Consider the following 23,128-nt stretch of genomic DNA (forward strand, 5'->3'; position numbering starts at 1 on the left):
GTGACAAACCCAAGCAGTAATTGGCCTTAGAACCTAACACCAGTAGTTGACTTCACAAAAATTAACCTTTAAGCAGCATTGCAAGTAAAAGCCCCATTTCTCATTGACTGAATGCATCTTTTATTTTATTGTCCTTTCAAAATCACACAAGTCATACATGAATATGTTATTGTTGTAAAAGATTCAAACCACACAGAAATATTTAGAAAAAGACATGAATGTGCCCCTTCTCCCATCCAGGGCTCCTGCTGCTTTCCCCTCCTTTCCCCAGATGCAGCAATTCTCAACTGTTTGGAGCTCCTCCGTCCAGTGCTCTGTGTTGGGCACCGAGTGCACGCCACTGAATGTGAAACATTGTTCTGCAACGGACTTTTTTCTCTTTCCATATCTTGGAGGTATGAAAGAACCTTTAACACCACATAAACAGAAACGTTTTTCTTTCAATAACCAGAGAGAGTGAGCGAATGTAATTAAATCAACCCAACCCAACATTTATCACAGAGAATGACAATGACAACACCACTGGCAGTTCAGCTAGCTGACACAAAGCTTTTGGAACCCATCTGCAGGACAAATTTGGTGAAAAGCACGTTGAACTTGAAAGTCACAATATTTAGATTTGATGACTGCAGAGGTAAAATAACATCCCTCATCTTGTGGCAAAAATAAACCATAAGGGTGACACTATTCTGTTTTGCTACAATTATCTCTTCATTCTATATCAGACATGCTTAGAGGTAAAATAATGAAATTACCTGAAAAAGAATCTGGAAAGCAAGATAAAATAGTTATTTTCTTTGTAGCAAAAGATACTTAGCCACTTTCTTATTCTCGTTATTTCTGTGCCTTGCCCTCATGGGACTATTTCCTAATAAGGAATTAACTTGGCTGAGGAGGAGCCTGTGACATTGACCTGACAATTTCATTTGCTCTGTAATTCCAGTTCAACCCTTATCTGACAGAGATGATGCAACGAAGAGTATTTTCCATGAAGCAAATCTTTAGTAATCCTATAGGGGTATCTTCTCTAAGAATGTTAAAATTAAGCCTGAGATTTTTCACCACTGATTTTCTTCCCCAAGTTAATGCTGTCCTGACAACATTGCTTATCATCTTGACATAAGTGTGGAGTATTTCTGTATCATCAGAGAAAATTGCTCTATTTATTCCACATAGAGTGATTCTTTCCAAAATTAGAATAACAAAGTCTATTTTATTCCTCACTATCATTTACTAGATAAATCCCATCAATAAATTTGCTGCCTCTTTGTGAATAAATTCTCTCTGCTATCATTTTCATTTTATTGCTAGTCACATCTTTCATCCGGACCCTATTACTCAACTCCTTGGACTTTAAGTTCCTCCTTCTCAATGAAATAAGCTGTTCTTAGTACTTTTTCCCCCAAGTCAGTACTAAATGCTCACATCAAATATTAATGGGAAGAGGACTGGCTGGGGATTAAAAACTTATGGGTCAGAGTCCCATTTCCATCCCCTCTGTCCAAACATGTGACTTTTGGGCAAGCTGCTTGTCAGCTTGATTTTCTTCATCTGTAGAAATGGGGGAGTGTGCTATCTGCACTACTTACATTCCCATGGTGGTTTTGGGAATAATAGAAGAAAGGTCTATGTAAAAGATCTTTGTCAACCATAACACATTTTATAAAGGCAAATTGTTAAAGTACCAGGCACAGCTGAGGTACTCCTAAAACATTCTGTAAGTATTAGTTGAATCAGTTTCTCCCACTCATTGTTTGCCTATACCAGAGGCTTCACAGAATAAGGGGAACAAGAGTTGGAGTGAACTTTCTGACTTATAACTTTGTTCCCGCCCACTTCCACCAACTTCACCCATCTCAGAGATCAGTCAAAACATGCAGATGGGCCTCCACTGACTATGTCTGAACTGGTGATTCTGCCACTCTGGGCAAAGCTCATTGATCCATAGAGTAGGTACTTTCCCCAAGCTGAGTTAACTGAGCCTGTCTTCTGGTAATTTGTCCTTTGATAGGGGAGAAAAACTTTCCTTGTTACTAGAGTGGAGTCAATTAATGACTGGGCCCTAGAGAGAAACCTTTTGAATCACTGCTAACACCCTTAGCTTTACCAGGATATCTTTTCTTCCTATGTCAGGTTATTAAGTACTTCCTAGGAACCTGTGAAATAGACAAAAGATAAATAATACCTACCTTATAGGGCTGTATAGTGTGCATGCACCAGTGCCTGAGACATAGTAAGCATTCAATAAGTATTAGCTATTATTATTATTACTTTGAATAATACCTAGCATATATGTTATTTAGTAATATTAGTTATTTTTAGTGATTTTTTTCCAGCTTCATTGACATATAATTGACATGACATTGGTAAGTTTAAAGTGTACAGCATGTATATATATTGCAAAATGATTACCAGCATAGCCTTAGCTAACACCTGGATCACATCACATAATTACCATTTTTTTGTGGTGATAACATTTAAAATCTACTCTCTTAGAAACTTTCAAGTGTGTAATACAATATTGTTAACTATATTCACCATGCTGTACAGTAGATCCCCAGAAGTTATTCATCAAATAACTGGAAATTTGTACTCTTTGACTAGTATCTCCTCGTTTCTTCCATCCTCTAGCCCCTGATAACCACTGTTCTGGTCTGAGAGTTTGGCTTTTTTAGATTCCACATATAAGCGAGATCATATAGCATTTGTCTTTCTTTATCTTACTTATTTCACTTAGCATAATGCCCTCAAGGGCCATCCTTGCTGTTGCAAACAGGAGGATGTCCTTTCTCATGGCTGAGTAATATGTTGTTGTGTATATTTACCGCATCTTCTTTATCCGTTAATCCATTGATAGGCACTTAGGTAGTTTCCATATCTTGGCTATTGTGAATAATGCTGCAATGAACATAGGACTGCAGGTGTCTGTTTGAGTTCTATGAATATATACCCAGAAGGAGGATTGCTGGATCATATGGTAGCTCTATTTTTAATTTTTTGAGGATCCTCCATATTGCTTTCCATTGTGGCTGCCCCAATTTACATTCCCACCAACAGTGTGTAAGGGTCCCCTTTGCTCCACTACCTGGCCAACACTTGTTATCTCTTGTCTTTTTGATGATAGCCATTCTAACAGGTGTGAGATGAGATCTCACTGTGTTTTTGGTATGCATTTCCCTGATGATTGGTAATGTTGAGTACTTTTTCATGTACCTGTTGACTATTTGTGTGTCTTCTTTGGAAAAATGTGTATTCAGTTCCTCTGCCCATTTGTAATCAGAGTGTTTGGATTTTTTGTTTGTTTGTGTTGCTGTTGAGTTGTATGAATCCTTTACATATTTTGTATATTAACCCCTTATCAGATGTATGATTTACAAATATTTTCTCTCATTCTGTAGATTGCCTTTTCATTATGCTGATGGTTTCTTTTGCTATGCAGAAGCTTTTATTTTGATGTAGTCCCACTTGTTGATCTTTGCTTTTGTTGCCTTTGCTTTTGTTGTCAAAAAAAAAAAAAAATCATTGCCAAGATGGATGTCAAGGAGATTACCCCTATATTTTCATTCATATCTTTAAGCCATTTTGAATAGATTTTGTGTACAGTGTAAGATAAGGGTACAGTTTCATTCTTTTGCATGTGGCTATCTAGTTTTCCCAACACCTTTATTGAAAAGACTGTCCTTTCCCCCCTACATATTCTTGTCTCCTTTGTAAAAAATTAATTGACATATATACATGGGTTTATTCTGGGCTCTCTGTTCTATTCCATTGATCTGTATATCTGTTTTTATGCCAATATTTTACTGTTTTGATTACTATAGCTTTGTTATATAGTTTGAAATCAGGAATTGTGATTCTTCCAGCTTTGTTTTTCTTTTTTCAATATTGCTTTGACTATTTGATCTCATTTGTGGTGCCATACAAATTTTAGGATTTTTTTCTCTATTTCTTGAAAAAGGCCATTGGAATGTTGATAGGAATTGCATTAAATCTATAACTTTAGGTTGTATGGAATTTAACAATAGTAATTCTTGTAATCTATGAGCATAGAATATCTTTCCACTTATTTCTGTCTTCTTCAATTTATTTCATCAGTGCCTTATAGTTTACAGTATACAGATATTTCACTTTATTAATTGTATTCTGACGTATTGTATTCTTTTTGATGCTACTGTAAATGAGGTTATTTTCTTAATTTCTTATTCTTATAGTTTGTTGTTAATGTTCAGAAATGCAACTGATTTTATATATTGATTTTGTATCCTGCAACTTTACTGAATTTATTAGTTCTAACATTTTCTTGGTGGGGTCTTCAGGGTTTTCTATGTATAGCACCATGTCATCTGCAAATAGTGACAGTTTTACTTCTTCCATTCTAATTTGGATGCCTTTTATTTCTTTCTCATGCTTAATTTTTTTCACTAGGAATTCTGGTACTATGTTGAATAAAAGTGGCAAGTGTGGACATTCTTATTTTGTTCCTGGTCTTAGAGAAAAAGCTTTTCACTGTTTAGTATGATGTTAGCTGTGGGCTTTTCATACATGGCCTTTATTATGTTGAGGTATGATTCCTCCATACACAGTTTGTTGAGAGTTTTTATCCAGAATAGGTGTTGAATTTTGTCAAATGCTTTCTCTGAATCTATTGAGATCATACGATTTTTATCTTTCATTTTGTTAATGTGGCATATCACACCAATTGATCCATGGATGCTGAACCATCCTTGCATGCCTGGAGTAAAGTCCACTTAATTATAGTGTATGATCCTTTTAATGTACTCTTAAATTTGGTTTGCTAATATTTTTTTGAGGATTTTTGCACCTATGTTCATCAGGGATATTGGACTGTAATTTTGTTGTTGTTGTTGCATCCTTGTCTGGTTTTGGTAATACTGGCTTCATAAAATGAGTTTGGAAAGTGTTCCTTTCTCTTCTGTTTTTTGGAAGAGTTTGAGGAGGGTTGGTATAAATTATTATTTAAATGTTTAGTAGAATTCACCAGTGAAAGCATCTGGTTCTGGACTTTTCTTTGTTGGGAAATTTTTTATTAGTAAAATCTCCGTACTAGTAATTGGTCTATTCAGATTCTCTATTTCTTCATGATTCAATCTTGATAGGTTGTAAATTTCTAGGAAATAATCTATTTTTTCCTATGTTGTACAATTAGCTTTTTTATAATTGTTCACAGTAGTCTCTTACAATCCCTTGTATTTGTGTAGTATCAGTTGTAATGGTTCCTCTCTCATTTATAAGTTTTAATGTTTGAGTCCTGTCTCCTGTTTTCTTGGTGAGTCTAGCTAAAAGTTTGTCTACTTTGTTTATCTTTTCAAAAAAACAGCTCTTAGATTCTTTGAACTTTTCTATTGTGTTTTAGTCTCTATTTTATTTATTTCCGCTCTGATCTTTGTTATTTTCTTCCTTCTGCTAATTTAGGGCTTAGATTTTTCTTCTTTTTCTAGTTTCTTGAGGTGTAAAGTTAGTTTTTTAATTTAATATCCTTTTTTCCTTAATTTAGGTGATTAATACTACAAACTTCCACTGTAGAACTACTTTTGCTGAATTCCATAAGCTTTGATACATGTGTTTCCATTTTCATTTGTCTCAAGATATTTTTTTGATTTATCTTTGATCCTTGGTTGTTCAAGAACATGTTGTTTAATCTCCACATATTTGTGAAATTTCCAGTTCTCTTCTTGTAGTTGATTTCTAGTTTCACACCATTGTGTTTGGAAAAGATTCTTGATATGATTTCAGTCTTCTTAAATATATTAGTACTTGTTTTGTTCTCTAACATATGATCTGTTCTGGAGAATGTTCCACTTGCACTTGAGAACATCAGTAAGGACAGTTACTTTAATGGATTTAAACACATATAATATATTTAAATGCATGTGTTTATAGTACCTAAAAAAACATTCTGGCCACCTTTGAAAGTGCCAACTCATTATTTTGAAAACTGGTAAATAAAGAATAATATTTTTTTAAAAAGAATGTGTATTCTGCTGCTATTGGATAGAATGTTCTGTAAATGTCTGTTAAGCCCATATGGTTAATGTGTAGTTTAAGTCAAATGTTTTCTTACTGCTGTCTGGGTAATCTATACATTGTTGAAAGGGGAGTATTGAAGTCCCCTGCTATTACTGTATTGCTGTCTAGTTCTCCCTTTAGGTCAGTTAATATTTGCTTTATGTATTAAATGCTCCTATGTTGCATGCATGAATATTTACAAATATGATATCTTCTTGATTAATTGACCCTTCTATCATTATATAATGGTCTTCTTTGTCTGTTGTTCCAGTCATTGGCTTAAAGTCTATTTTATCTTATATAAGTATATCTATTCCAACTTTCTTTTGGCTTCCCTTTGCATGGGATATATTTTTCCATTACTTCACTTGTAGTCTGTGTGTGTCTTTATGTCTGAAGACAGTCTCTTGTAGACAGAATATAGGTTTTCTTGTTTTTTTAAAAAAAATCAATTTAGCCACCCTAGCTCTTTTTATTGGTGAATTTAGTCCATTTGCATTTAAAGTAGTTTTTGATAGGTGTGGACTTCCTATTTCCATTTTGTTAATTGCTTTCTGGTTGTTTTATAATTCCTGTGTTCCTTTCTTTCTCTCTTATTCCTCTCTCTCTCTCTCTCTCTCCCCCTCTCTCTTTGATTTGGTGATTTTCTGTAGTGGTAGGCTTTGATTCTTTTTTCTTTATCTTTTGTATTTCCGTTATAAGCTTTTGCATTGTGGTTACCATGAAGATTACATAAAACATCTTATAACAGCCTGTTTTAATCTGATAACAACTTAACTTTACATGCTCTACATTTGTCCACTCCCTCCCACATTTTATGTTTCTGATATCACAACTTACATTTTTTTACATTGTGTATCCCTTTGCAAGTTGTTATAGTTAATTTTATTACTTTTGTCTTTTGACCTTTATACTAGAGTTATAAATGATTTACCCAAAACCATTACATTAGAGTATTTTGAATTTAAATATATATTTACCTTTACTCATGAGTTTTATACTTTCATATGTTTTCCTGCTACTAACTAGTGTCTTTTCACTTCAGCTTGAAATACTAACTTTAACATTCCTTGTAAGGCCAGTCTAGTGGTGATAAACTCCTTCAGCTTTTGTTTGTCTGGAAAATTCTTTATCTCTCTTTCAGTTCTGAAGGACAACTTTGCCAGGTATAGTACAATATTCTTGGTTGGCAGTCTTTTCTTTCAGCACTTTGACTGCATCATGCCACTCCCTTCTGACCTGCAAAGTTTCTGCTGAAAATCCATTTATAATCTTATGGGGACTCCCCTGTGTGTAACAAGTTGTTTTGTACTTGCTGCGTTTAAGATTTTTTCCATAACTATTGACAATTTAATTATAATATGTCTTGTTGTGGGTCTCTTTAGATTAATCTTATTTGGAACTCTGAGCTTCCTGGATTTGGAAGTCTGTTTCTTTCTCCAGGTTAGGGAAATTTTCAGCCATTTTTTTTCTTTGAATAAGCTTTCTGTCCCTTGTCTTTCTCTTGTCCTTCTGGGACCCCTATAATGCATATATATTGTTCCTTTTGATGGTGTACCAAAAGTCTCTTATGTTATCTTCACTGTTTTTCATTCTTTTTCTCTTTTTGCTTCTCAGATTAGATGAATTTCACCATCCTGTCTTCAAGTTCACTGATCCTTTCTGCTGCTCATCTAGTCTGCTGTTGAACCCCTCTATTGAATTTTTTAGTTTACTTATTATATTCTTTAGCTCTGTGATTTGCTTGGTACTTTCTAATATTTTCTATCTCTACTTTAATATTCTTACTTTGTTCATGTCCTCAGTGAACATCTTTATGACTGTTATTTTGAACCCTCTAATAGGTAAATTATTCATCTCTATTTCATTATTATCTGTTTCTGGGGTTTTATTTTGTTCTTTGGGATATATTCTCTTTCTTCATTTTTCTTACTCTCTGTATTGGTTTCTGCGCATAGATAAAGCAGCTACCTCTCGCAGTCTTGACAGAATGGTCTCATGTGGGAGATGAACTCCATCAATCAGTCCAGCCTGAAGTCTTGTTTGTCTCTTAAATTTTTGTAAATACAAAGCCACCTTCTTTGTTCCTGATGCCTCTCAGTATTTGAGGATGTGCCAAGACCCATCAGTGTCCCAAAGGGGAGAAACACAGCCAGCACTTAGATGCCAATTGATTAGAAACTGAAGTCTCAGACAGCAGCTTGGGAAGTATATAGTTAGGCCACACCCAGGAAGAAACCAGAAGGTTGGCCTTTTGCCTGCTCCCCCTGTGCTTGGTCCAGGTGTAAAGCTGTGTGTGCAGAGGTGCTTCTATACCCATTTAAAAATGCTTCTTTGCTGCAGTCCTGTGGCACTTGAGAATGCAAGCCCTGTTGGTTCTCAGAGCCAAGTAATCCAGGTGTGCATCCTTGGCCTGTGGCTAGAAAAACTGGGGAGCCAAATGTATGTACAAGCTTCTTCCAGAGAAACACTGGCATCTTGAAGTAGGCTAGAGAGAGTGAGCAGAAGGGGTTCCACAAGCTTCCTGGTCTCCAGGAAGGATGTCATTCAGTCCATAAGGTGTGTGCTAAATTAGAAATCTGATGCTCAGGCAGCAGCTTTCAAAGTACGCAAATAGACCTCTTTCAGAGACAGACTCATAGATGAGTGTTTCTGTTTGTCCCCTCTGTTCTGAGCTTGGGAAGATAGCCAGTTGAGAACTGTTTCTTTGTTTGCTGCAGTGCTGTGGGAGTTGTGAATTCAACCCCTGTTGGATATTAGAGCCAGGCAATCCAGGAGCCTGACTCTCACATGACAGCCACCTAGCCTCGAGTGCAGACATATGTACAAGCACCTTCCAGGGAGATACTGGTGATTTATAGTGGTCCACAGGAAGAAGGCAGAGGAAATATCCACTGGCTTCCCTGGTCACCAGGTAGGATGGCAGTCAGACCCTAGATACGTGCTAAATTAGAAGCCTTTCCATCTTTGTGCATGGAGAGTGATTTCATTTTCTTAAAACTGCTGAGAGATATTAATTAGTTTTCCCTTTATTTATGGACATTTATGTACATTTACTTTTTTCAAAAATCTGCAACAAATTCCCATATAATATGCTGTCTTGGGCATGTATTTTTCTCTCTTTCTCTCTGGTACTGCCGTAACTGGATCATAAGGCATATTTAATGTTAATAAACTATGAAAAATTACCCAATAAAGTAGTTCTGCCCATTATCTATTTACCAACATGTCATGTTACCAAATTTTTGAAAGATTTAAAGGTGTTATGAACTCATTGATTTAATTTGCATTTCCTTGATTACTGCTTAGAAGCATTTTCATATGTTTATGACTATTTATATTTCTACCTTTGTAAACTGCCTGGATTCTATTTGTTTATTTGGTATCTGATTTAGAAAGTCTGTTTTCCTCCTGAGACTAGTGGAGTATTCCTTGAGAAACCTGAGAATGTGTTACGTTCTCTCTTAGGCCCACAACTTTTGGGTATAGACAAGTGAGAATGAATTCTTTTGAACAATATTTTAAATAAGAATTAGGATGAGCTCTTAATTATAAATTTAAACAGCGCTATTCAAAGTGGAGCTGGCAGCATCATCCTTACAAAGAGTTTTCAGACACGTGCATTCTCAGGCCCTCTTCAGACTACTTTGTCAGAACTCTAGGGGCAGGTCCAGCAAGCTATGTTTTAATTTAACAAGCCTCTAGGTGACTGAGAAGCACTAAATTAGACCATTAAAAGAAAAAAAAAATCAGTTAGTGATTCTAAAGCTAGTTTAAGATTATATTTGTCTTATTAATGTTTTAAAATGTATTACTAGTATACACAACTTGAATGAGTCTCAGGAGAATTATATAGAGCAAAAAAAAAGTCATTCTCACACATACTGTATGATTCTATTTATATAACATTCTAGAAATGACAACATTATAGAAATGGAGAACAGATTAGTGATTGCCAGGAGTTAGGGAGGGTGGAGGGTAGTGAAGGGTTGGGAGGTGGGCTTGATAATAAAAGGACACAACCAGGAATCTTTGTTCTGATGGAACTTCCTGTATCTTGACTGTGGTGGTAGATATACAGACTTGGACATGTGGTGAATTGCCCAGAACTAATACACACACACACACACACACACACACACACAAATTAGTGCAAGTAAAACTGGGGAAATATGAGTAAGACCAGTGGATTACATGAATGTCAATATCCTAGTGGTGATATTGTACAGCTTTGCAAGATTTGCTGAAAATTGGGTAAAGGATTTAAAGCATCTCCTTGTATTACTTCTCACAACTAGAAGTGAATCTACAATTATCTCAAAATAAAAAGTTCAATTAAAAATGACAACAAAAGTTTTATTAGATTTAATTGCCATCAATTCCCTCCAAATATTCACAGGAAACTGGGGAAATGGCTCATTGTCATTTTCATTCAGAATTTGGCAAAATGTTCCAATTCTCTTAGTCATATATTTAAAGAATTAGATAAATTCATAAACATGCTGGGTGAAGAACATTTAATTTCATATTGAAAAAAACAAGAAAAAATCATTTTTAAACAAATATTTAATTATTCTTCAAACAATATATCACTAATGTTTTAATCTTATGTTAACAAAGACATGCTTAAAGAGGAAAAAGTATCATATGTTTTAATTTTTAGGATTGGGCCAATTTTTATTTGAATGACAATCCACTTTGGGATAGTAAAAAACTGAAGTTAGAGTGTAATTTATGCAGAACAGACTTAAAAAGAACCATGGGAACTCTTGACTACAGATTGGATTTTAGTTTTCAGATAATTACAAAATAAGGTTATTTAATAGTCTCAAACACCTAAACACTTGCGCTGGTAATTAAAGACTCCAAGAGGAAGAATGTTCATGGATCTTTGGTAAATCATTGCAATTTTCATGTTGACACAATTTCCCATGTAACCAACCTAAAATACTCCAGGCTATCAATTTTGTTTCTTTTTCTCCCCAGAGGTGACCTGGAGGTTCTCATGATGTACCTATAGGAAACCATTTCTACTGTCCCTTTCCTAGAATGTTGATCTTCTGAACCTTATTGACTTTGATTCATATATTTTAAAAAGATTATCTGAATTTATCCAAAAGTAAAATTTAGAATAGTTTGAGGATTAGCTATCTGGCAGGAATTATTATATATTCACTAAAATTCATATTCTCTTCAACTTGCTGGGCATACACCTTGTGTGTATAAGCAGTCTTCCTTGCAGTTAAGTGTGGCCATGTGATTAAGTTATAGGTATTGGAATGGGATAAAACTAAAGCTTCCACTTCCAAGCCTCATTCACAAAAATACTTCTAAGCATATTTATTTTTGCTTTATTCACCTTCTGGTTGCTTGGGATGGAGAGGAGTGCAGTGATCTTGTGAACTATCTGTTATGACCCAGTTCTAGTATCAGTCTTCCCTCTGTGATTGGCTGACATTTGTTGAACATTTATTTCAGTCTTGGGTGGTATATTTTAACACAGACTTTTCCCCTGTGAACTATTAAACCAGTCAACAAAAGTTGAAGGATGAAAGAGGATGGAGTTGTCTATGTTCTAATTAGAGTCTTTTCCTTTATTTGGCTGTCTTATTCCTGAATTGACCAGGTTAGGTTTCACTCCACTCAATATTCTCTTTCACCTGGGACTTAAAAGCTGACAAAAAATTTATCAGGACTGTGAGTAGAATTTATCAGATTTAGAATCCTTAAACCATGTGATTAATTCCAAAAATTGTTTAAGCATTTTCACAAGTTAAAATCAGTTAAATGTATATACAGCTAACATGATCTATCATTATAAATCATGTTTTATGTCTTTTCATATATTCATGTCCCCTGGTGTCCTGGGAGGTAGGCATGGATTGCTATCTTAGAAATGGATATTTGATGAATATAGCATAGAAACTGGAAGAAAGCATGAGCTGGTAGCTTTACGTTGGGATGACTTTCTTCTTGAATTCTATTCTCAGAAAACTTTTGGAAATATATTTTATGTGATGTCTAGTTTGAGGGAAACTGCATTGCAGTATTTACTCAAATAATAAGAAAAATCCATATTCTAGAAATTTGAGACCAACTTTTATTTGTAAGTCTATGTGTTTTTTCCCTGCATTTTGGGAATCTCTCCACTTGTAGGCAGCAGGAAGGTATCTAACATGGGCTTTGAGCTCCCCTTAAAACCATAGGGAAAGAAGCTGTCTTTTGTAATTCCTGCATAGTGAGCCATAAGACAGCAAGTTGCTGGTGCCAAAACCCCACACTCACTCACCTTAACCTGTCTCTACGAGCAGGTCAGTGAAGGGTTCCTGGAAGTATAATTTATGGTGCTTCGTGCAATGATAAGAAAAATGCTGGACTGAGTTCAGAAACAAGGGTCAAATGGTGACAATGAGAAAAAACCATTTCAAATTATTTTAGTTGTAGCTGATTACGAGGCTTCTGGGAGGGAATGCATATCAGGGAGAACCAAACAGTCATAACTAAGCCAAGTGTGTATGTATGTATGTATGTATGTATGTATTTGAACAATGCTTTCTTTGATCTCTTGGCTGGGTGGGGGGCATGGGCGGGGAATCTAATGTATTTCTTTCTCCTAAAATGTTTGGTTACAAAAACTGGGAAAGAGCTCCTTTTTGTCACAGATTTCCAAGGAAATTGGTAAGACTCAATTATGTGAGTTGATTAAAAGCACAAAATATATATTTATACTTTTGGCCAAGGAAAGAGTGACCCTCGGCTGTTTAGTTACTGATGTTAGCCTGATCTGTGCTTGTTCTGTCACATAGCAATGCAGTACAGTTTCATTCTCTTGTTTCCAAAATAATACAATCTTTCTGTATATTGCCACCTTATTACTCACCATTATCTGTCACCATTCAGATCCTTCCTTATTTTTAGCTAATAAAGTCTTTAAGATTCTTTAATAAAAGTAAGATAACAAGTTGAAAGGGGAAAAATAATGTCTCAAGTCTTATTTACCTAGGAAGAGACTGAAAGTCTCAGTAGAATTTCTAGGTGATAGAAAAATCTCAAATATTTTGAAAAATGCCTACATTACTAGTCTTTAAGTTGAAAGGGAAAAAAACTATATGTAGCCATACCTTTCTGAAATTAAAAGAAAATAGCTGTTATATGTCCTGGTTCTTCTTCTGTTCAGTTTGTGACAGCTGGATCACACTGCTTTCAGTCAGGGCAGTTCTCCCAACCTACTCTGGCAGAATTTTCACAGGCTTTTCTCTTATCTTAGTCTCTCTATGAACCTTACCTCTATTTCTGTTACTTTATCTAATTTGGGAGATAAGCAGGGTCAAAAACAAACAAAAAGAGCTGCCAAAGAAATAATAGAGGCTTTTGTCTCTCTCCTCAATGGGAACATTCCTACCCACTAAAAGTAATGTAAATTGAAATGCAGTGAGTCATCCTTCTGTTGTCATTTCCATGAGTATCACACCTGTTGTCCACCTTTGCAAGAAAGGTCACTCACTGAAAATAATGGTTCATGTTGCCCACCCCTGTTCAAGGACTTTCTAGCTGTCCATGCTCATCAATGGCATCTGTAAAATTAATTCCACTTGGTGCTTTCTACATCCTAGAGATCACTAGACCTGCCCTGCCTCTGAGCAAGGATCTTCTTACCTGACTTAAACTCACCTGAACAACTCAGGCACATGATGCTGACCCCAAGTGCCCTAGAAAGAGCCCTGAAATTCAGTATGTATAAAGCAAACCAAATTTGATTTGTTAGTAATAGAAAAGGCGACATCATTCTGCATCCTTCATTCTTTGTCAAGAAAGCTTGAACCTCCTCTGTTATTGTTTAACAGTAGTTTGATATTGTGATAAATTTTCATTTTATTTTGTTTATATGAATACCATTAAGAACTGTTGGGGAACATAGCAAGTTACCAAGTACTACATAGCCACTACTGTGTTAAATGTTTCACAGGCATATTTGACCTCATCCAAAGAGATAGGTGCTTTAATCTTCATTTTTCAGGAACAGAAACTGAGGTGTAATTAGATTAAACAAGTTCTCATCATGCAGCTAATAAGAATTGGAGGAGTAATTGAATCAAAGACTTCTATCCTTCAAAGTGTGTGTTCTTCTCCACTTTGCTATATCACCTCAAGAAAGAAGAATTATACTAATTCTGAATCTGCCTGATAGAATTTAAGCAAAGCAGCCATACACACTTATACTCTGATGATAAATCTAATTCAACAAATATTTACTGATGAGAGTTACGTACCAAGTGATTCCTTTTTTTTTTCTAAGTTCTTCAAGTATTTTTCCATTTTAGTTATGTGGAGACCTGTTTGGGAAGATAATACTTATTTCCCAAGCAGAAATAAAAGACAATGATTCATCTTTTGTCAATGTTAGAATGTTGGGCCTATTAGAAATCTTTAATATTTACATTCTGTTTCTTCTTTCAGGCTTGAGTTTGAATCTGAAGTAACATACTTCTCTTTGAAAAAGACCTTTTTAAAGACCGGGATTCCTAGTTGTTAGGAGAAAGTATTTTAAACCAGCATTGTTGAAATATTTTGAAACTTAACAAAACACTTAGATTCCATAATAGTGTTAAAATAAAATAAAACAGAGACCAGGCTTGCAAATCCCTCAAGACAAAACCATTTAAGCCATGTTAGCAAAACTAAATCTAACTTATTTCATGAACATAAATGAAACTTAGGCCATTTCTTATAAATGTTTTCCTCTGATAATCACAAAAGAAACTTAACTCATTTTCCTAAAATGTTGTAAGATAAATCACTTTTAACCAGTCCTCTGCCATCTGCAAATCCCCATTGTAATAGCCAATTATTGTAAGGGCTAAACAACTTCCTCATTTTCACTTTATAAGCCATCCTGCAATGTCATGCCTCTGAACTTAATTACAGTTTTAGTCTGAAGACTCCTAGTTCATGAACTGTTCTTATGAGCACAATAAACTCCTACTAATACCATTTTACTTATCTGGTTTTAATTTCTACTGTTTCTGAATTTTTGATAGTTTCTGGGGTCAGAAATGGGAACCAAAGGAGACCTCCCTCAGTGACACTGAGACTTATGTGCAACCATGTGCTGGTACCCGCAAAGCCCATTGCACTCACTGCTTTCTCACCAATCTCAGCGTCCTAGGATAAGTTTCCACTGGATTAAAAAAAAAACTCTGCTTTTTTTGTGTGATTTGAACTTCTGACTTTATTGTGCATATCTGAGTTTTATTTGTTGAAGCTTCTTAGTAAGTCATCCTTCTGTTCATAAGACAGAACTCAGTATTTCTGGTTTTGGGGATTAATATTTATATCTGTATATAGATATATAGATATAGATATGATTGTAGATATATAGATATATATGATTGTATCATGTGCAAATGAAGAAAATTTATTTTTCCCTTCTGATTTGGATGCCTTTTATTTCTTTTTTCTTTTCTAATTGCTGTGGCTAGGACTTCCAAACCTATGTTGAATAAAAGTGGTGAGAGTGGATATCTTTGCCTTTTTCCTGATCTTACAGGAAATGCTTTCAGCTTTTCATCATTGAGTATGATGTCAGCTGTGGGTTTGTCAAGTATGACCTTTATTATGTTGAGGTAGGTTCCCTCTATGCCCACTTTCTGGAGAGTTTCTATCGTAAATGGGTGTTGAATTATGTCAAAAGCTTTTTCTGCATCTGTTGAGATAATCATGGTTTTTATTCTTCAGTTTGTTGATGTGGTGTATTAGACTGATTGATTTGCATATATTGAAGAATCCTTGTATCCCTGGGATAAATCCCACTTGATTATGGTGTATGATCCTTTTAATGTATTGTTGGATTCAGTTTGCTAGTATTTTGTTGAGGATTTTTGCATCTATGTTCATCAGTGATATTGGCCTGTATTTTTTGTCTGGTTTTGGTTTCAGGGTGAGGCTGGCCTTGTAGAATAAGTTCAGAAGTGTTACTTCCTCTGCAATTTTTTGGAAGAGTTTCAGAAGGATAGGTGTTAACTCTTCTGTAAATGTCAGGTAGAATTCACCCGTGAAGCCATCTGGTCCTGAACTTTTGTTTGTTGGGAAGTTTTTGTTTTCTAGTTTTATTACTGATTCAAGTTAATTACTGGTAGCTAATCTATTTGTATTTTCTATTTCTTCCTGGTTCAGTCTGGGGAGTTAGTACATTTCTAGAAATTTGTCCATTTCTTCTCGGTTGATTTCATTGGCAAATAGTGGTTCATAGTAGTCTCTTATGATTCTTTGTATTTCTGTGGTGTTGATTTTAACTTCTCTTTTTTAATTTCTGATTTTATTGATTTGGGTTCTCCCTCTCTCTCTCTCTCTGATAAGTCTGGCTAAAGGTGCATTAATTTTGTTTATCTTTCCAAAGAACTAGATCATAGTTTCATTGATCTTTTCTATTTTTTTTGTCTCTATTTCATTTCTTTCTTTTCTGACCATTATGATTTCTTTTTGTTTTCATTTGTCTCCAGGTATATTTTTATTTCTTCTTTTATTTATTCAGTGATCCATTGGTTGTTTAGTAACATATTGTTTAGCCTCCACATGTTTCTGTTTTATGCATTTTTTTTCTGATTTCTTATTTCATAATGTTGTGGTTGGAAAAGTTATTTGATATTATTTCAGTTTTATTAAATTTATGAGACTTGTTTTGTGGCCAGCATGTGATCTATCCTGGAGAGTGTTCCCCATGCATTTAAAAAGAATGTGCATTCTGCTGCTTTTGGATGGAATGTTCTATTTATATCTATTAAGTCCATTTGGTCGAATGTATCATTTAAGGTATGTTCTTATAGACTTTCTGTCTGGATGATGTGTCCATTGATGTAAGAGTGGTGTTAAAGTCCCCTATTGTTATTGTGTTACTGTCAATTTCTCCCTTTATGTCTGTTAATATTTGCTTTATGTATTTAGGTGCTCCTGTGTTGGGTGCATACCTAGTTACAACTGTTATATCTTCTTCTTGATCTTTTGGTCATTATGTAATGTCTATTTCCTTTCCCAGGTCAGGGAATTTTTCAATCTTGATTTCTCCAAATATGTTTTCTGCCCCTTCTCTCTCTCTTCTCCTTCTGGGATCCCTATAATGCAAATGTTAGTATGCTTGATGTCTCAGAGGTCCCCTAAACTATCCTCATTTCTTTTCTTTTCTTTTTTTCTGTTCAGTTTCCATTACTATGTCTTCCAGCTCACCAATCTGTTCTTCTTTATCTTCCATCAACTGTTTATTCCTTCTACTGTATTTTGTATTTCAGTTTTTTTATTTTTCAGCTCTGTCTGCTTCTTTTTATCTTCACACTATTTGATAAACTTCTCACTATAATCATCCATTCTTCTCTTGAATTTTTTGTTCATCTTTACAATCATTACCTTGAACTCTTTATTGGGTAGATTGCCTATCTCTTTTCACTTAGTTCTTCTGGCATTTTATCATGTTCCTTTTTTTGGAACATGTTCTTTTGTCACCTCATTTTCCCTAATTTGGTGTTTTTATTTCTATGTATCTGGTAGGTTTGGTTATGTTTCCTGATCTTGGAGAAGTGGCCTCTCTTAGGAGATGTCCTATGTGTCCCAGCAGCATACACCCCTCTGGTCACCATTGCTATGTGTTCTAAGGGTACTCCCTATGTGGGTGGCATGGGTCCTTCTATTTTGGCAGGCTGACTATTGTGAGCATTGTGGTAGGTATGACTGGCCCCTTGTCTGGTTTACCATGGCTATTTCTAAGTCTTTTATCATTCACAGACAATTATTGTTTTACACTTGATTCTCCTCTGAAAGTGTTTACAATCAACTACAGGCAAAAATGTTTCACCTTCAAGCAGATTCATGGAAAAGTCCCTGACAATTACTCTAAAATACAGGTTTCTATTAACTTTAGCTCAAAATGCTGAATTCAGTAAGAATTTTTAGAATTCTAATGGAAAAATTGATTGATTCATATAACTGTTAATCCCAGATCAAGAAAAACAAGAATTATTTACATAAAACTGAATGAACTGATAAAGATGTTTATAACTTTTATGACTTTGTTTGAAACATTGCTGGTACTTTGTTTTGTTTTCCAGATTTAAAGAAACTCCTTTTCTCCTTTCTTTTAAGCTGTCTGTAACTTACAGCAATTTGGTAAAATATACCTATACAAATAAAGATTGAAACATTTATCTTTTTCTCCCTGTTTCCTCTAGAATTCAGAAACAATTATTAAATATTCTTATTTTCATGACAATATAGGTATTTACATAAGTTCATAAATAATCTGTTCTCCCTATAACAGGACACAATTGGGCAAGTCCTTAACTTGGCTCCTCTGCCTAAAGAGACTTTTAAAGTTCTCATCTGAGATTTATTATTACTTGAGAATTTTAAATACTGAAGGTTAGCTTTGTGGAGTTAACAAACATCCTTGGATACTACCACAGCTTTGTTTGGAGTATTATATTCGAGAATATACAGGTCATCACTGTTATTGCTACATTCATGTAAATAACCAGGCCGTATTTAATGCAGCCAGACTTATTTTATAAACAAATTAGTCTCACTGTAATTATCTTTGATAAAAATACCTTTACAAAATGTAAACAAAAATATATAAATATAGACAAAAATTGTTTTAATAGAAAACTATAGTATACCTGTTATCAGATTCCAGTCCTATTAATTGTCTTTGAGGTATTGTTATCTACCTGTCAACTTCAGAGAAATCATCATAACAGATCATGTATGGACAGCCCCTTCATGCTTGCTGCTGTATGGGACACTCAAGAGAGTTCACCAGAACATCCAATGACACCCTCAAAGACAGTCAAACTGCAAATCTAGAAGCTCCTTCAGATTGAAACTGCCACCGCATTTCACCATCTAAAATGCTTTGAACTCAAATCCAGACATTTTTCTCAATTGGCACCTCTCCAAACTCAGACACTGAGTTTATATTTTGCTCCAACTATTAACCTTTGTTTTCCTTTGGTTTCCATAGAAATTCTTCTTAGTAAATTACCTGATGGCTCAATTCATATAGAAGCCTAATTTAGGTGGAAGCCCACCTGCAACACCACCTCCTGAAGTAAAACATCCTCATGTCATCCTTCCCTAAGTAATCATGAGGATATGTGATTGCTAATACATGTTGTGCTATGTAAATAACTCAGAAAAAAATGGAAACCCAGTTGCATGTTATCCCCCAAATGTAGGTTAACTTAGAAATGTGAAACCTTAATATGATTATAACTCATTTGATTTATTTAAATCTTGGCTCCTGTGAATGTGCTCTGGGTTATTTTAAATCCTTGGCTATTATCCTCCTCATAGTCATCGTATTAACAACCTCCCTAGTGCATTGTATCCTCTCAAGGCTTTTAAATGCCTTTCAGCAGCCACTCACATCTCAAATGGTATTCATCAGGATTAGACAAGTCAAAGGACTCACTGAACCAACCACATGTATCTGTGATGATGATGTATCTGTTGGTAACAGTGGCTACATGACCATTTGTCTCAATGACTATGTCGATAGTGGTATCTGAGAGTAACACTATACTAGTTGGTCATACAGTCAGCTTTAAGAGAGAGTGACCAAAAGGGAGGAGTTGATAAAATAAAATAAAATGGAGACCAGGCTCAAAAATCCCCCAAGAAGGTAAAATCGTTTAAGCCACATAAACAAAACTAAATCTAGCTTACTTCATGAACATAAGCAAAACTTCACTTTTTTTATTTCTTGGATACGTATTCATCTCATAATCATAAAAGAAACCTAACTCATCTTTCTAAAATGATATAAGATCTGCACTTTTAACCAATCCTCTACCATCTGGAAAGCCTCATTGTAATAACGAATCACTGTAAGGGTTAAATGATGTCCTTATTTTCACGTTATAAGCCATCCTGCAGTGTCATGTCTCTGACCGTCATTCCACTGTTGGTTTGAACGTTACCAGTTTGTGAACTGTTCCTACATGCATAATAAACTCTTACTAACACTATTTTACTTATCTGGTTTTAATTTTTACAGTTTCTGGATTTTTGATAATACTAATGTTACAACATATTTTACTTGAATGTCTTCTAACCATAAGCTACATTAAAAGTCCCTTTTTCCATTGAGATGTAATTAATTTGTTTTTGAGTTTTTCTACTCCAGCTTTTGAATTTTCTGCAATCTCTCTGTAGTTTTTCTCAATTTCTAAAATATGTTAAATGAGATTTATGAGAAGAATCAGAGGAAGAATAAGTAAAGTTAATAAGCAGGAGAACAAAGGCAGAAGGAAGAGAAAATTTCCTAGGAAACAAAAGAAATTTTTTAAAAAGGGGAAGTGGGAGTAAAGAAGAAACAAAGTAAAGCTAGAGTTCCAAGCAAATGGAACGTTAGGGACAGCTTACAGGAAACCCTTCCTTGCCTTTGCTAGCATATTTTTGTGCACAGATGAACATTTGGAGGTTGATCAGTGGACACTTCATTTTTGCTCGTTCTTTCTATGGACCAGGTAAATGGGTCGTGGCCCACTGGTACTTGATAACATTGGTAGTACAGGATCTCCTCCTTCAAAGAGCTCTGCTAGGGCCTTTCTCTACTTGAGGTGCTCATGAGCCAACCTAGAGGATGGTGTAAAGGAAAATTATGAACACCTCTCTGCTATTTGGGAACCTGAATGCAATCATTCACTTATGCATTCCCTCAATCATAATTACTCATTCAAGTAAGTGTTTATTGAAACTAAAGGCTCTGTGCTGAACACTACAGGAAATAAAAGGAAAGTTACACACAGGCTCTTGCCTAAATTCTTTCATATTGAATGCCTTCTGGGGTGTTCCACAAGATCTTCAACCTCAGTATATACAAAACTAAGCTCAGCATGCTCTTCATATCACATTTGCATCACTAACCACCCAGCTCTTCCACCTGCAACCAAATCTATTCTTCCTCTAATATCTCCTGTATTTGTTATTGATAAAAACCATCCAAACTAGAAACCTCAAGTCTTTCTCTGTCCTGTCAGCTTCCTCATCCTATTCTCTAATCAGTCATCAAGTACCTTCAACTCTTCCCTTGATTACACCTCCTTTTCTCTACCTCCTTTTTATCTCTCACTTGGACTTAACTGAGATAGGCTTCTGTCCAAATTTTCCATCAGTCCCTTTTTATTATCCCTTTTATGTGCACTATAGTCTGAATGCTGCCCCTAAAATACAAATAGTATATTACTTTCTTACTAAAAGTTTTGCAGTTACTCCTCATTGCCAAACAGGGAATAAAGCTCCTTAAATTATAGAGAAATAACCTTCATATCTATTCTGTTAGCTCTCTATGTATCTAATCTTTCTAGTTTCATCTTGTATGTTCTTTTCCATGAGCACTTGGTTTGTTCTATGTTATATTTTTCTTGAAATATTTGTTAGGAGCCTTTTTTTTTTTGTACTTCATTTTATAGGACATAGAAAACTATTGGATTTATTTTAGTAAGAAAGAGATAAGATCAGGATATGATTTATAAGGATAAATATAGTAACAATTTGAACAATGAAAAAAAGAAGGGGGACTGGCTATAGTAGGTGGTTACTGCAATGGTGATGAGGATCTGAGCCTGGGTAGTAGAATAGAAAAGAAGATGCAATGAGATAATGTGTGAGATAAGATTGCATATGAATATATATGAGCTGTTATCATTCATCTTATCAGCCTGGTTTCTAGGCATTACACAACGGACAACTGAAGGAATAGAAAGAACAAAGAGTTTTAGATTTTTCTTAAAAGTCAATGTGAGGAATTCAGTAGAGAAGTGAAAAGTAAATATGCAGAAGACTACAGTACAAATAAATCAGAACCACTGCTATTTAACATAAGAGTAGTATAAAAATATTACTAAAACACTGGTGTATCTTTTGGTCACTATGTATTTAAGCCATCTCCTGATTTAATAGTACAGTATTAATTTGTTAACAAACATTTTATAAAATTTTCAAGAGTGAGTAAAATCTAAAGTAAAGGGTCACTTTTGTAGGTTTTTTTGTATTTGTTTTTGTTTTGTCCTTTTTCCTTTGAAGCCATGTGTTCTGCTCAGCTCTGTATGGGGCCCTGCAGAAAAAAATAAACAGAGATAATCCCTACCCTCAAAGGAAATTACAAACTTGTTGAGGGTTTATAACCAGCAAAACAAAAATCTAAAATTTAATCAATTAAATAGAAAATTTAGGTCCCAAACACTTTCCTCTGAAATGTGTATAACCAAAGCATGAAAAAAGGGATATTTAATTTGTTTTGCTTAATTTATTGGTTACCTACTAGAACCAATGGAGCCCAAACACAAAACAAAAAGAAAGTATTCATGGGAAATATTCAACATGCAAAACATGCTTGCCAAGAAACCAGACAACCCACACATAGCCAATAAAAGTGAAGTCTTACTTCATACTCTGAATGTCTCCAGACTGAAACTGTGTCAGCAAGAGAACGTTTCACAGCTGTAGGACCTCTTCTTTGAGAGATGTTTTTCTGCCAGTCTCGAAATTCTGCAACACAAATCATTACTTGGAGAATCACACCCAGACTTCTTAAATAATGAAGGAAATGAAGAGGAATGTTGTTATTTTAAATTTTCGGGGAAGAGGAGGCTCTGTTGGGCATACAACTACTTTGCAGCCCTTCGAGTTGTATAAAGATCACCTTCAGAGCTGTGGACAGGGTTCATGCAGTCTAATTAGGAAGATTAAAACCCGAGAGATCTTTGAGCTAGAACCCTAGCAAGGACAGATAACTCTGTACAGTTTGGCTTTCAAATCTTTAGTCTAAATAACTGTCAGTAAAAAAATCAGAATATTTTAAAGTGCTATGCCATAAACTATAGATATGGGATTTTTGCAGTTCTACAAAATTCAGGTTTTTTTTTGTTTTTGTTTGTTTCCTCATATATAACATAATCAGAACCATCACATACTGACTTGAGGATGAACGACTAATGTCATTTAATGCAATTTTGACAGTAGTTTCTATTCTGCTTTGTCCTTTAATGATGATTAAATGTTTTTACTTCTCTCTCATGTTTAAAATGTTTCCCGAGGTGGGCCTAAAGAGAGA

The sequence above is a fragment of the Phocoena phocoena genome, chromosome 12, assembly GCF_963924675.1.
Source record: "Phocoena phocoena chromosome 12, mPhoPho1.1, whole genome shotgun sequence".
NCBI lineage: Eukaryota > Metazoa > Chordata > Mammalia > Artiodactyla > Phocoenidae > Phocoena > Phocoena phocoena.